The sequence below is a fragment of the Gasterosteus aculeatus genome, chromosome 7 (genome assembly GCF_964276395.1).
Source record: "Gasterosteus aculeatus chromosome 7, fGasAcu3.hap1.1, whole genome shotgun sequence".
Classification (NCBI taxonomy): Eukaryota; Metazoa; Chordata; class Actinopteri; order Perciformes; family Gasterosteidae; genus Gasterosteus; species Gasterosteus aculeatus.
The window spans coordinates 29,569,340-29,585,615 of record NC_135694.1 but is presented as its reverse complement, the minus strand read 5'-3'; the positions used below and the strand labels follow the sequence as shown (position 1 = coordinate 29,585,615).

Below are 16,276 nucleotides of genomic sequence, written 5' to 3'. Positions count from 1 at the left end.
ATTTGGACTGTGACGAACCGACACTGTTCACTGTTCACGGATTCCCGTCTGAACCAGAACTCCACTTCCTCAGAAGGACGTTCTCAGTCATCCATAGTGACCAATAACAGCGATGGAGGAATTGCGGGACGGCGTCATCTCCTTTTCCCTTTTTGAAGGATGTTCCAGTGTAAGCTCATGGTTTGGTTGTCTCATTGCTTTTGTTGACACACAAACAGTTGTTAGAGGGTAGGCGTAAATTATGATGGATGTCTAAAGATCCCCCCGATCCATCTCTTCTATCTTCCTGTATGATCTTTTCCTAATGATAAAAGCATATTCTGTAGCCATGTATATCTGCATTAAAATAAAGGAATACATAAAATAGCACCTGTTACTCAAATTGGACCTCACTGTCCATTTTTCCTTGTCTCATCAGAGGCAACATGGCCACTGATTCAGCCCATTATGTGGTGGTAATGAGGGCTTTTTGTTTGTTGGTCTCAATGCTCTCTGCCAGCGGCTCTGTGAAGCTCCGTCCACGTGGTTCCCCTCGTAGAAATGACCAACTTCCGTCCTCCGGGTGCAAAACGTACAACACGAATCCGTGCGGGAAGGTTACGAACAACCGTCACAGTGACAATACTGACGCATCTGTATCCTGCTCGCCATCTTGGTTTAGTATGTAGCATTTGCCAATTAACTAAAAAATAAATAAACCAAGACATAGGAATAGAATATAGGGTCTGTTTTGTACTGTGTGTGTGTGTGTGTGTGTGTGTGTGTGTGTGTGTGTGTGTGTGTGTGTGTGTGTGTGTGTGTGTGCCAGGGCTCGTAAGTGTCCGTGTGTTTTCTTTTGGTGCGTGAGCGCGTGCGTCTTTAAATATTCTAATCGATGTTTACGACCCCCGGCAGGAGGGGGGCTGTCACTGTGCCAGCATCACTGCAGCTGGAGACTCTGAGCCCCCAACACACACACACACGCACAGACACACACCACTAATTCCCTTCTCTCTCCCCTTCGGCTGCTGCCACTCCTCCTACAGGTTCCTCTAAACATCATGACTCCATCCTCTTTCTCGCTCTCTTTTTGGGTTTCAAACCATGATCCCTCTCCGCCGCTGCAAGGAAAACTCCACCTACTCAACGCTGTTAATGTAGTCACTGACAGAGCAAGCCGCTCTCGCTCTCTTTCACTGTATCCTTTCCTCTCTCTCTCTCTCTTCCTCTCTTGGGCATCCCCCACCCCCCCAACCTTGATTCTCCTCCTCCTCCCCTCCGAGCTCCCTCCTCTCCTCTCACATCGCTCCCCGTCTCCACTTGCGTTCACAGCCTCCTGCCCGCTCGCTGCTCTCCTCTCTCCGCCTGCCTCTATTGCGCACACACACACACACACACACACACACATGCATGCATGCATGCATACCTTCTCGCCGTCTCCCGCCGCTCAGCCGCACTTTGTCCAGTGAAGACTCGAGGAGACCCAGAGAGGAGATGATGATGCTGCTGCTGAATCTGTTGGAGCTCAAGTGGTGATTGTTTTTTCTTTTGTCTTTGCTCTTTATTAAAAAAAGAAAAGCATCCTGGACACAGAACAATGTTGATGCAACAGAAGCTCTTCCCTCTGCGCCGTGTTGATCTGCCTGACTGCTGCCTAGAATCAGCCCGTTTTGGGGGGATTTGAGCAACAGAGATTGTTCTGCGCCGGGCTGCGCGCTCTGCTGTACTGGTGCGCTGCATCTTCCTCTTCTCCTCCTCCTCCTCCTCCTCTTTATCTCCCCACTGAAGGATGCTCAGTTCTCTCCTCAATCAGGAATATTACTCCCGCAACTACAAATACTCTCGCTGCTGCCGCCGTCCACTTCTCTGCCCCAACCAGATCGCAGTCTGAGGCGCCCCGAAGGGAGCAAGAAGCATGTCAGAGGCGCCCGTGTTGCACATGCAAACGAGCCGTCTGGAGCTGGTTCTGCTGGACTCCGGCCGCTAAGCCGGACTTGAGATTATCCACACATCACAGAAAAGGCACTGATGAAATAGGGGATCCTGAGAGTTGCTTTCTGACCGGCAAAGTATTCCTGTGCCGCTGTGTGTCGACGGGCTCCAGCTGCTTAAACAGCTGTATGGTTTTCTGACTGGTCCAAGCCTGTGATTTTGGCATCTGACTAAGGAGGTAAGGCTGCTTTTACTTTGACTTTGCTGTGTTGCATCTTTGTGGCATCCTCACACATGGCTCAGTCTGTAGGAACACCGATGCTGTACTTTGAAGAGGAATGGCTCATAATATGTGATTTGGCAGATTCTGCTTTGCTGTATTATTCTCTCGGTCTGCGAGAGAGAGAGAGAGAGAAAAAAATAAACTGTGTCCACTGTGGAGCTTGTACCGCATCCCCGAAGCTCTGCCTGATTAGTCATGACTGGCAGTGCGCTTTGCCGTGCATCCTTCAGTGTGCGGAAGGGTGTCCCTCTGCTCTGCAGACGGTCCGAGATGAACGGCACTGCAGCTTAGAAGCCGGAGGTGTTTCAGTGTTGAGTCGATCGTCAGAAGCACGGAGCATCGTTGTGACCGGTGTGCACGGGGCTCCGCGCTGCACCCGTTCATGGAGAACGCAGTTTACGGTCCAGAAGACTCTTTCTCCGTTTAAGTTTGCAGCAGCAAAGGTTTTTCATCTTCTCACACATTCGTCGTTCTTCTGCTCGTTGTCTGCCACAGATCTTCTGTGGTTCACCACAGCATGTCAACGTCTGCTTCGTATCCACACTGTTCATCACGTCTGTTCTACTGTATTTCAGCTGCTGCCTGGGTTGCTCCCCGATATGGATGTGGGGTAATTGCATTCAGGGTTTCCCTGTAGGGTCAGTTCGGTGTCAGAGTCTGTGCCAACAGGCAACTGCCTCTGAATCGAGCGGCGCACACCACTGGGGAGGGATGTCACATCCTGCGTCCGGAGCTACTCGCCCTCCCAAAGGAGATTCAAACTAAAGCATGATTGCATTTCCAGGTCTATCGTAGTTTCTTGATCGCAGCTCTTGTGACTCAGTGGATTAGGAGACTCGATGGAGCAACTTTCGATTAAAAGTAGAAAGTCGTGGAACACACACACACACGTACAGACACGCACATGTGCAGTTGTTCTCCATGTGACATGCTTTAGCACTACATGCAATGGACCAACCAGCTCTTTCCAATTGGCTTATGAATGACATTTTGCACGTCATTGGTTTGGCATTTAGTCGTTTCCGACTACGATGTAAACTCGTCCCTGTGAATATAGTAGCTTTTCAAGTATTGGACAAACATATTTTACTTACACAATTTAACTTGTTTTGTTGCCTCAACATAGCTGCGAAGGTCAATGTTGTTTACTTGAGTTCACACAACCGTAATGGTTCAACAGTCAAACGCTCATATTACAGCCAAAAAGCCTAAACGGTCATAATGACACACTGAAGTGATTCACTACTCCCGCTTTATTTGTGTCAGTAGCTTGAAGTGACACATACTATGAAACAAAATGATGCGTGATAAAAATTATTTTGCATTACTCTTATTGCATAGAAGTCTCGTCCTGCTGTCCTTAGTGAATTCTATGCTGTGCAGAGTAAATGTTGAACTGAACATCAGTAAATTCTCCCCCTCATTTCCTCCGCGGGTTTTACTTTCAGTAAAACGTCATCTGTGCTCCACAACTTATGCAAAAAAGCTTTTTCCAAAAGCGGATTGTCGTTTAGGCACCAACAGAGAATCACGTATTTAGAACAAAATCCTTAATGAGTTGACAAATCAAAAACACACTTTCCCAGCAACAAATAAGGAATTATATTTTGGAAGAATGGTGTTTATGCCTCCAGACTTGGAGCATTTTTGACTGACAACACAAACACTATCTTGTTTAGGGGCTGTAGCTGTAAAGGAAGATATATATAATGCTGTAATTGTTTTTTTGGATGAAATTATGCAAAAGAAAATGAGAGCTGTTAAAGTGGAGGGACGTTTGGGGATTTGCCGCCGCTGTTGGAAGCCGCACAAAAGACAGCGAATTCAACGGTGCTTTCAAATGTTGTAATTACAGGAACCCGTCACTGAGCTCCACTGCCAGCGCTGTCAGCTGCATGACCAGCCACGACTTCAGACAACACTTCCTGTCTGCCGTGTTCCTCCTTATAATGACCTCGCACCAGGATATTTCTCCAGCTAAGGGTCCAACCAGACGTGATCACTCGGGCTGTTCCACGATGGTGTCAACCTGCACACGGGTGCAGTGGATTGTTCCCATCGGAGTTCTGTCAGTTCGATATTGCACCTTTTGAAATAATCACCGTATATTGTTCATGTCGATCATGTAACTCGGTGTGCGAGCCAACAGACAAAGACAAAAGAGAACTACGGCGGTTGAAAATATAAACATTGTCTCATGCAAATTCAATAATTTTTAATGAATCTGACCCCATGATGGAGCTTGCTTTCAACACTCAATACACATGATGGACACTGATGAATAAAACAGTCAGAAAGGCAGAAAGATGGCTGAAGGTTTACGTAACAAAACGCAAACAAAACTGTCGTCTCCGTGAGTGGGAGGGTGTCAGAAAGATGGTAAAAAACAAAAAAACGTACAATAAATGAGAAGTATAAAGAGGGACCGCAGGACTCTCACGGGGAGGGGGGGAGCTTAAGGAAGGAGTCAAATAAGATGGAGGGAGGCGGAGATGAGATCAGGGCAACCGCAGCTGTTGATCGAGTCAAAAAGTAAAGCGAGGCCACTGCGACCGGCCCTTGGACAAGACGACAACCAGTCACCAAAGAGAGAGATGGCTTTTGGGGTGATGTGTAGTGATGGAATAGTGATGGGTGTTTCACCTTCACGACTCCCCCTCAACCCCAGCAAGCACCCGCGCATGACACGGGCTCACAACCAGCCTGTGCACTGCACGCAAACACACACACACACACAACTCCGCCGCCCAAACACACACCACTGTGACCTCCTCATTGGGAATCTTTTTGTGGACTGACTCGTCGCCGCTGATGAACAAACTGAAACTCGGCATGTTTCGCATTCTCCCCGCCTTCTGTTTTTCCCTGTCTGTGTGTTTTTCCTTTCTTTCTTTGTACTCTATATGTATGCATGACTTTATCTGTCGTGATCCGTCTCGTCTCCCGTCCAATTAGCCACGCGAGCAACATCGCGTTCCTTCACAAACAACAAAACAAAGACAACAGCAGCTTCTCTGCACCCACTTTGAATATTCCTTCTCGGTCTTCGTGAGCAGTGAGTCCTTGCGTATGCCTGCGTGGGATTGTGCGTGCGTGTGTGCACGGTGGTCTCGGGAGGGGGTCGGGGGGGGGCCGTGGGAACTGGAGGCTTACTCTCCATCGACTAATCACCCAGCAACAGTCCCCACTAATTGTCAGGGCCACGGGCGCATTTGATACCTTTTCACAATCCAACAGCATGAAGTCACATTAACGGAGCCCGCGAGGTCGGAGAGGTCGGGGAACGAAAGCCGCTCCGTGGATCTGCTTTGAAGTTTTGTACGTGCCGCTGGACGGGGATCCGTCTCCTCAGAGGACCCGCACAGCTATTCAAAGGAAGAAGGCACTAAACTGAACGCATTAAAACATCAACATCACATGAATGTCAAATGATAACTGTTATCAACGTCTAAGCCCTCTGACGGAAAGAGCGCCCATGATGGATAAAATGTAATTGTTTGAACTATTACTTCTCGTTCTTTATTTATTGATATTCCCAAACCCGTTTGACATCATTTTTTCGATTGTTTCTTGGCAAATATTCCTTCAGCACTCTTTTCTGTCTGTGTGGGAAAACGTATTGGCCATTCTAATCATTCATTAATACCATTCAAAGGCTTGAGATAATTATGATTTTATCAAAATAACGTTCGGTTTAAGCAGCCCGATAATGACTGAACGTCTGAACCGGTGAAGAAAAAGGGTCATTTGGCCTTTTGGGAAAGTTGGGACTTTCTGGCTGTGGTGGATTTTGGGTTTGAGTTTCTGGCGGCGTTTAAAGAAAAAATGTCTTAAAAACCACACAATGAATATCTATAGTTGTGGTTTGTACATTATTATTGCTAAAAATCAAATAATGAGATTTTGTTCTTATTAAGTTTATTATTGTTACCTTTAACAATATATTCAGATTTCAGTGTAAAGATCCCACTATGCAGATGCGAATGGACAGTTTTTCCAGCCTTGGACTCGACCAGTCAGCAGAAGAGACAGAACTGACAATAAAATCCATCACACCGCTTTCCAAAAGTAAACCTGCTCAAGTCCTTTTTGTGGACTGTGAAACTATCGGGTTCATCGCAGCACTATGTGTGCAACCGAAGCCATTTCCATGCCGCTCATCAGTAGCATTAACAAGAGGAGGGGCAGCTCTCAGTACACCAGGTTTAAAAGTGTATTGCAACGTCAGACCTAATACACACTATAAATGCGCATCTGCTGCATTATTGCCAAAAACAAAATGCCTAAAGTGGTGATGGAGGTAAGCTGAGGACTGTCAGTGGCCGCTGCCATCAACACTACTAATGCAGGGGAAAGAAATGCATGAAAAAGGACTTTCATTTAATCGGAGAAGATGAATGAAAATGAACTAATCGCAAGAGCAAAAATGGAATTGATTATATGTTGTGTGCTGACAGATGGTTCTTTGAAGGATCTTCCTTTTGCTCTTTAGGTGTGCATCCCCTCAAATCTAGCTTTGAGATTCATGGTCTCGGGATCACAGAGAAGGACGGTCCCTCCCATCTCCCGGCTTCTCCATTAATTGCTTTATCTCCCCTTTACCTCCCAGCGGTGCTGACAGCCAGCATTAGCAACCTGGAACTGATTTCACTTAAGGGTTTGAGTCCTTGTTGGAATTGGTTTGTCTTGCAGGGAGGAACACAAAAGGGCCAAGTGAAGGTTAGAGAACTCCGAGCGAACGGACAGCCGGCCCGGCAGAGGGACGGACAGGCCGACGGGCTCCTGATCACCTAAGCGCAGCAAATGGATTTCCGTAATGAGCGCTGTGACATAAATACACACTGGGGGGAGGTGTGGAGGACACGTGGGGAATCTCTAATGCGTGATCGCTCCATGTAGACTCAAACCGTTAACACGTGTGGTCTAGTGGCTGTAAACCGGGAAGCTCTCACCCCTGAAAAGGTGATACCTGCTATTGGAGCAGTTGGTGGTTTACTGTCTGAAAAGTCCAACCTTTTAGAAACTTCTGTTAATTAATTGATTAATAGAAATTGTAACATATATGAACTTTGGTTAGGACGGTTGCATGATCCTAAACAATCCTTTTAAATCAAAAAATGAAACTACGCGGAGGACTAAAGACACTAGAGCTAAAAAAGACACTGGAGCTGTTGGGAAGAGGCTGTATCTTCAACACCTGTTTGTTTCTAACAGCAGGCCCATTGTTCTCCTAAATAAAGAACGGAAGTGCAGCTTACGAAGAGAACCCTTACGAAGAGAAGTGACCCCTTTTCCACCCACAGAAGGATCCAGAAGTTCTGTTCTCGTTCAGTCGTGCGTAGGCGGCGTGATGAAAGAAGGATCGTAGGTCCTCGTTTACATCCGTGAATTAATATCACGCATGACTGCAAACGCTGCAGCTAATAGGTTTCTGCGTTTGTGTGAACTGGCATCCCGCCGGATCAACACACCTGTACCTGTATTGATAATTCATAAGTACAGCTCCGTGGAGAAGTGTGACAGCTGCTCATGCCGCTAGAAAGTTGACTTCATCCACATTTCATTAGGATCCCTGCAGGATGTGTTTCTTTGTTTTAAGTTTAATGATGCACGATTGTCACGTTGTGTCAACTTCACTCACTTTCACCTCAGGGAAATCTGTTATCTGCAATGCAAAGTCCCTTTGAATACGTCATAAAGGTTCAGTACAAACAAGATAAAAATAAAAGCTGCTCTTTTCTTCACTTTCATAAGTCTCTGCATCTATCTCCTCGTTATTATTGGACTTAACAGAGAAGAAATAACAGGCAGTAGAAGAAAAAAATTCAATGCAAGGATTTTTGTAAATGGATGTAACTCGACGCTGTTTCCGTGCACAAACGGCTGCGGCGCCGCTGGGCTTGTTAGCGCTTCACGTCTTCACTCCGTCATGTAAAGCAATGAACGAAATGTGCGTCCGGGGAGCTGTATTTCAGAACACCAGACCCTTGCAGTACAACGTGGCTAGAAACACGCATCGATTTGTTTGTCAAAGGGGGTGAATAATTCTGATGAGGTATTGATGGACATAAGTCACCCTGGTTAAGGGCAGCAGGGCCGTGCTGATAGATTCCATGAGCTCTGTATGATCGTTGAAGCTTGAAACGAGGCTTTGAAATATGAGCACTTTGCTGACCGGCTCTTTAAACTCATCATTCACTCCGGGATTTTATTGACAAGCTCAAGAGGAACACAATTGCTGAATACTAACAAAAGGGCCTGAGAGTTTTTTCTTTTTCCCAAAAGGCGTCACTCCGTACACGCCCCCTCGGTGGCTTCCAGGCGTTACGGAGAACCGAGCCGGGAGCAATGTGTGATCAGCATGGAGGAGAAGGCTGGGTACGGTTTCATAAAACAAGAGGAGGGAGCAGAAGTCCGAAAAGCTGAAATTGAAAGAGACAGAAACTTGAGGGCGACGATGATTCGCAGCTTCGGAGACCTAAAGAAAGGGAGAAAAACAAAGCCCAGGGCGCGAGTCTGAAGAGAGAGGGAGAATCCCATTAGATTTGTCTTCGCGTGTCGGTCACGGTGGTACTGGTGCTGACTGGGGAATTGGGCGTATTGTACAGAACCCTGCAGCCAGCTGGTGTGCATTGTGAGTTTCGCTCTATGTGACGTGTTTAAATGTTGAATCATGAATGTTAATTGGCTGGTTTGCACTCGGATCCCTACAACAAAACCCCGTTCAGAGGAGGAAGTTGTAGAAACCGCGTGAGCAGACGCTTTGCACACCATTATTTGTGCAGGGATGTGCGTTCGGGCTCGTGTGTGTGTGTGTGTGTGTGTGTGTGTGTGTTTATGCCTGCCTGGCGCTCTGGCGCGTTGACGTCCGGCGGCGAGGACATGAAAGAGGAAAGCGCTGCCAGCTTCAAGACGAGACTTCTTCCCGCTGAGCCGCTGAGGAAACGAAATGAGTCAGGATGTGGAAATGTGTTCATTATTTGATTTCCATCTCCTGACACTGGTCACCAAATCGCACAGGGAAACCGGCTGAGCATCAGGGCCCCTTGGCGCATGTGCAAAAATAAAACGTGGCATATCGTTTAAATCCAGATGTGGCCGCCGGAAGCAGCTATATATATATATATATATATATATATATATATATATATATATATATATATATATATTCTCTAAATTGAGGCTTATATTTATGTTTTTTTCTTTTTCCAATAAGCACTACAGCCACATAATACGTTGTGTTTACCGAACGTGCTGTTGGTTCTGTATGTGCTCGTTGGAAACGTATCTGCGTTTAAACGTTTATTTATATTGACATGAGTGTTTCTCCGTGGGCAGAATCGACCGAAAACCGCTGAGTATGGGAGCTCATATCGACCGCGTGACCGATGGTCATCTTTTGATGGTCGCTGTGAATGATGACCGCCCGATTTATTTATTTTCTTTAACTTCTGATTTGGCTTCCATGGTCGACGCAGATTAGAAGATAAAGACAGGAAGGTGAAAATATCCACAATCCTCGGCTTGTTTCAAGTGTTCAGTTTGACGAGTTCATCAGGTCCAATCCTCTCAGCTTTTGAAGGCGTTGCTTTTGTCGATCGTGAGCAAAGTCAGGACATTTTTTTCCCATCTTCTTTTGGATCCAGCCTCCTAAACCAAAACCAATCCAGAGTCTAAAGAGCAGGATGTTTAATTGTGGTTGGTTTTGTCAGCAGACAGATGCTGCAGGAGAAAAGATTGAATTGATCTAATCAGTTGGAAAGACTCAGTCGGATGCGACTAGCTGGAATGTGTGACTTGGATTGAGGCTCTGAAAGCTCATTCTCGGGAATCGAGAGAATGAGCTCGAGAGATGTTTCATTTTCAGAGTTGATGTTTTTGCTAATGTCCCATCTTAGCACTGTGAGCATTTGGGAAAGTACCCAAGAGAGCACGCAAGCCGCACTCCTGTGTGCCAAGATGGAAATGATATTTACAGTAGCATGTTCCAGAGTGCTGCACTGAATAATACATTTCAAATGAAGGAGTGATAATAAAATATTATAAAAATCCAGATGTCTTCTGCTCCCAATCCAGGTGATGTATTCACACCATCAGGGTTACACGCCAACATCTAGCTTCAGCCCAACTCCCAGCAGCACAATTTGAATTTGTTAGTGGGGTTTTTTTATTTCCCACTATATTCCACTTGCCAGTCTGCCCCTTAGTTTAGCCTCGTGTAGAAATTACATCAACGTTATTTTCTGCTGAGCAATCCAAGAGTTAAAAATTATTGCTTATGCAGAAAATCCTTCAGCTCCCCTTTGTATTCCTCGACAGCTGTTTGCTTTGTTTGCCCCCCGTCACCACGTAGCTGCTCGGCCTCAGCAAAAAATGAAACCACATGTGATTGTACGTCGCTCGCTGACCGAACCGAGCAGATAAATGCTTCAGTTTGAAGAAGAAAGAAAGAAGCCCGCCAAAAATGAAGCGCATTAACAGCAATCCTCCTCCCGCCGCGTTCCTCTGGCATTCAGCTGACGCCCATCGACTCGCATCATCATTGCATATCCGTCTGTGACGAATTACATCTATTTTTCCTCGCACTCGCCGAGTTTGTCTTTCTCCCGGCCGAAGGTGGCTAATGGTTTGTTTGTTAGTCGCTCCGGTACCTGAAGGGGAATACAGTATTTACGTGGTATACCGAACAAAGTGCTAGCTCAGAAATGAAGCCCCCAAGGTCTGACAAATGCTAATGAATAAAAGCGGATGCGTTTGCGTATGATGCGCCGCGGTGAAACAATTACTTGGCAGCACAAATATACCTCGGGATAGTTAGCCGAAGCTTTTTGTGTGTTTAATTCCTGCTGTGCGGCACATGCACGCGTTTGGTATTTGTCGACACTTTTACACTTTAGCATTCCTTCCCACGGTTTTCTATTTGCTTTAAACTATACTGTACAACATAGAAGGCACTTATACTTGATCAAACGCCCCCAGTGGGGTTTTCTTTTCTACGCCAGCATAATTCATACCATGGGGATTTGTGCAGCCAACGCTCTTTATTTTACATTTAGTGCTGCACAACCATCGTCGGGGCTAAAATCCGAACACGACATCCTCACCAAAATCATTTCACATAACGGTTATTAAGTAGAAGACGTATTTGTCACAGCGGTAAAGGTACGGGATGCCTGGGGCAGCCGAAATAGGGCCGTGTTAAAATGTAAACATGATTTCACACAGCGGTCCCAGGCAGGTGGGATACGTCATGTCAGGCTCTCCATTCTGTGAACTGTCTTTACGTCACTCTGGTGGCTTCCCGTCGCATGGCATCAGACACATCGGGGTCCGGGTGAAGGTCCACTTCTCCCCGAAGCCAGCGGGGTTTCTCCATCATTGAGTCGTCGAATCTTTCACTTCTGCACAAGAAGAATGCCCGAAATCCTCGTTTTTGTTGTTGTTTTGGCTAATTGTTTGTCTTCCATTGTGATTAGACAGTTGCCTTCGTTCCATTGAAACCAGAAGAGGACAAAAAGTAATGAGTTCACAAATTGGATCCCATTTTGTGTGTATGAGCATGTTTCTAATAATACGACTTTGAATCCGTTTCACACGTTGCCTTTATTGTGGAGGAATAATATGCATGTGCAGCAATAATGTGCATCATTGCATTTTAGGGTGCAGACGGTTTAAGAGTTACGATCATGATTTTGCAGTAAATCTGTATGTTTGTTTTCTGTCAGCGAAGAATGTAAAAAGCTCTCTGTCTGTTTTATATATTTATATATGGCTGCATGCTGTAGCCATTGTTTTGTCTATTGAAACCCTGAAAAGAGATGCAGGCTGTATAAGTGCCTTATACTTGAGTCTTTCAAATGACACCCAACAATTATCCAACAATCATCTTAATTTATTCAGTACTCGCTGCATAAAACCACAAAAGTTGGAAGCACATGCAGATAACAGCTGTAAAACCAAATAGCGGCATCTTTCTTTTGGTACAGCTAATCACTGAAGGTGCTGCAGTGTTCGAGGGTGCTTTTGTGAGCTTCATCTCACCTTCTCCAGGGGAGGGAATCGCTCCTCCAGATGGGTTGATCCATCCCACCAGTGCTCAAAAGGAGCCCTTATTAAAACACTCCAGTAGTCATTTCCTCCTCTAATGGCCTCTTGCCTGCGGGCGTATAACACCAGCGACTGCATGCCGCCTCTTCTGACCTCCAGTTGTACTCTCCTGCCAAAAAACAAAAGAGGGGGAGCTAATTTTGACTCCGGGCTCTTGCTTTGAATTTTACGACGAGAAATTAAAAGACTGAGGGAGGGAAATAAAGTCTCGGATTCTAATTAAGGGAGTCGTGTGCGTCCCAGGGAGAGATGATTATCGGGAATGAAAGCTTTTAACAAGCATGGCATAAGGTAATCTGCTACCGTCACCCACCACATCCCCCATCTGGAAGACAATGCAGGCGGTAAATGACGCCCCGGGCGTGTCAGATTGATTGGCTGGAATTCAGCAGTGGCACAGATCAAAGCGGGAGCCGGGACTGTCGGGGGGCCACCACGCGGGATCTAATAGACACTTAATGCACTTGGAATAATTGTGTGTGTGTGTGTGTGTGTGTGTGTGTGTGATTCTACGGTCACCGCTGGCTCTCATCTGCCCCTTTCACAACTTTAAAAGTGACTGTTCTGTCTCCTCCGATTCTGCTGGGAGAGGAATGTTTGGTTGTGTAGCTCAACGTTTAGCATCCAGCAGAGAGTGAACTCGCCTTCTTTTTTGCAAGAATTAACGTAATGACAGAATTATTGATTCCAGACATAATTATTATAATTATTAGTTATTTTAAGGTCAAGGCTCAACAGCCCACCTTTGTGGAACAGGGAGTCTGTGTCCACTCCCAGTCAGCTTCAGCCAGTTGATGATATTTGATATTGCTACTAGTTGGTTGTTCACATCTCTGTGAAATGTGCCAATGAACTCTGGTCTTCTTTAACTCGTTACTGCGAATCACAATTTGGCAAATATAAATATCTGTTTCAAAAATAGTTTAATCAAGCCTCTCTTTGACGAGGGAAAAGTTTCACTATGATTAAAAATAGTTTTTTAATTGTGTCCTGGCCATGTGACCATAAAAGAGTGATACTGATTCTGAAAGAACATAAATATGACTTTCTTAGGACATATACTGAATGATTTATGTACATTCATATACATTAGGCACTAAAAAAAGAGGGCACTAAGTGTTGATTTCCAAGCATTGCAGATGTCTGACCATCTTCTTCATTCTCACTGTGGTCTTTTGTGCAACCGGCAGGTACGTGGATTATTGCGCAGCACCGAGACAAGGTTATGAATCATCCATTACTGCGCATTAAATGGTTATATAATACTATTAAAGGCGTGCAGGGTTTTATTTAAAGGCAGGGTTGTCAAACAGAGTGGGATTATGACGTGGGCAACGGACCGCTCTGTTAGCCGCTGTGAGCTGCTTTCAGTCAGCATGTTCCTCCGGTGCTGCGTGTGAACGAGATTTAGACTCTTGATGCTCAGGCTGGACCCCAAAAATAGATTTGCAAAGTTCAATGTGTGCAGAGAACTGACCAAAGGTGAATGAATGTTATCGGTCATTCGCATCCTCTTGCAGTGTCGTTCATGTAAAGATGTACTATAGATGATTTTTGGTATTTCTGGCAGCGGTGCGTTCATGTATGACTTCCGTGTGTTTCTATATCTGTACAGTAAATAGAAGCAGTAAATTCTCTCTTCCCCCGCAGGGCCGATGAAGCATTTCCTTCCCCAATTATGTCATCACATATGAGAGCAGATAGTCCTCCCTTATCCGGCTTAGCCTCTTCCACCTCTATCTTCACCTCTGTCACTCATCTCCCTTTCCCGTCTCCACATCACTGGCTTTAAAAAAAAAAAGAACAGAAAGTGTTAAACCATCTGCAGTGCGTTTAAAGTGACAGAACGCCTCGGAGACACACGCACGAGGCCTCATTGGCTTCGTTTAGTCGTGTTCTCAAGCCGATGAGCTGCCTGCCTTCAAAAGCGCGTCGCCTGCAGCTCGTGTAAGCGTCGACGGGAACCGAAGAGTCGGCGCGAAACACCAAAGCCGTGGGAGCGTCTCTGCATCTGTTTCAAGAAGCTCTCTCTTTTTTTTGATTGGCAGGGTTTTGATGTCTCTTACAGCCACATGTTTTTCAAGCCCAAATGGTAAAAGCTTAAGTGAAAAGGTTTGGAGCCTTCTGGCTGTCGGAAGAAAAAGTGTTTCTCAACCTGCCGTAAAGTTCGGTTTGTGTTTGTCAAGCCGTGGTGATCCTGGATTTGTTGTGGCCGAGTTGACAAAGCAGTAAAACAGTCTCAAATGTCTTAACATCCTCCGGTGGAATACGACCACCTGCTCCAACTCTGTCCAATTGTCTCTGTCTCGGCACACGTTGTTCTTCCTTGTGTCGGTTGATGAATCTCCCCTTCCCCTTGAGGCTTGGCCTGTGTATCATTACAACACTTCTTAATCCTACTTTAGTTCACTTTGAATCCCTCGACGGCAAAATGTCATCCATTAAAGCCTCTGAGAGTCTATTAGCCAGCGTCCTGTCCCTCTTGGGAGGCTTTCTGAAGGCCACGACTTGATCTCCACGAGTGCGCGTGGCAGCGTTTGTCTGCTGCTTTCAGGGCGCGGCTGCCCACCACTAATGTGTTTACAGACTCTCTACAGAGCCAACATGGCCTTCAGAAAACTACTCACCCGTTTGTAAAAAGCTGTCTGCATCGCTCGCTGACATCCGAAACCGACGGGCGAAAGGTGGTGAGACTGTCATGTTCTGTCTTGGCTCCTCTCCTTCCGACAACGCTACCTGGCATGTGCTGCATGCTCGATGTCTCGTTACTTTGACGCTCCATCCTCCTAAACGCCGAATGAAAAAGCAATACTTATCTTTTAATCCAACGCATGTATAAAAAAACGGAAACCCGACAAGATTGATTCGTTTTAAAACGCAAACAGTTGTGGTGCTTCCATCCATTATCGACCCCCCCCCCCCAGGTGACCCCGGTATCGATTGGTTGGAATGCGCCAGACTGGGTTTGGTCGTGCGTGACGTCCGGTCTCCACGGCGCCGCGCTCGCAAATGTTTGGATCGATGATGTTGTTGTTGAATTACATAGGGGAGAGTAATATTTGTGCGCTACCGACCGCTTTGTTTGTCCTTTAAGCGGTTGGCGCTGACTGTGATGCTCACAGCCTGATGGAGGGAGGGACCGGCGTCCCTCCGCTGAACGTTACCGGGTGATGCACCTTATTCAAAGGCGACCATCAGCTGTTTCCCTGTCACCAAAAGTACCGTTCAGGTTTCTTGGGCACATTGGAAATTGCTGAGTGTCGTCATATTGTTCATTTGTACTCAGTACGAACCATGTTCAGCACCTTTTTAAAATGATTTTAGTTACCACAAAAGTTATTGGTTGTTGCAAATGGGGTCTTTATTTAGGTTTACAAGAAACCTAATGTGCCATTTCATTTAGAGGTTATATGTGTTGCTTGATTTTCTGCTGATGTTTGCGCATTGTTCGCACTCAGTCGTCGGTTGGCTGCTGACCTTGGACCACATTTTTACATTTCCACTGTGGGTTACAGCCATGATGGAGTGGAAGCCTTTTTCGTTTCTCTCTGCAGATTTAGTGATCGTACGGTGACCAGATATATATTCACTTTATGGTCATTAGCCAGCGAGAAAAGTGTACCTTTGCTGCTGGTGCTTTGGCACCTCTCCCAATTGTTTTGAAAAAGATAGCATGGCCCTGGCGGTATCATTTGAAACTCCGTAAATGCTCAGTGCTATTAGAGCCTCTATGGAGACATAGAGCTCCGGTGATTATACTACACATCCTATAAATAATCACTGCACAGCTGCGGTTTATATACACGTGTAAATAATTCAATACGTATTAGTCATTACGTATTGTTTCCTTTTCTTCATTTGAGCATTTATTATAGTTATGTTTACTTTTATCCCGCTAAGAATTCATAGCCAACGGAATTCTGCTTGTTGTTGAGGCAAAAAACCGTGAAACTCCGGCTTAATTACTGAGTTCAT

The 16,276-nt window shown here is 45.8% G+C and overlaps 1 protein-coding gene across 1 annotated transcript in view; it reads left to right on the top strand.

Annotated features, from left to right (window-relative positions):
- The first annotated feature begins 1,863 nt into the window (after window positions 1-1,863).
- Window positions 1,864-16,276, top strand: part of sgcd (sarcoglycan, delta (dystrophin-associated glycoprotein)) — a 135,226-nt gene continuing 120,813 nt past the window's right edge. The window contains exon 1 of the mRNA XM_040181887.2: window positions 1,864-2,149. The gene's annotated coding sequence lies outside the window, so the exon portion shown is untranslated. The remainder of the gene's footprint in view (window positions 2,150-16,276) is intronic.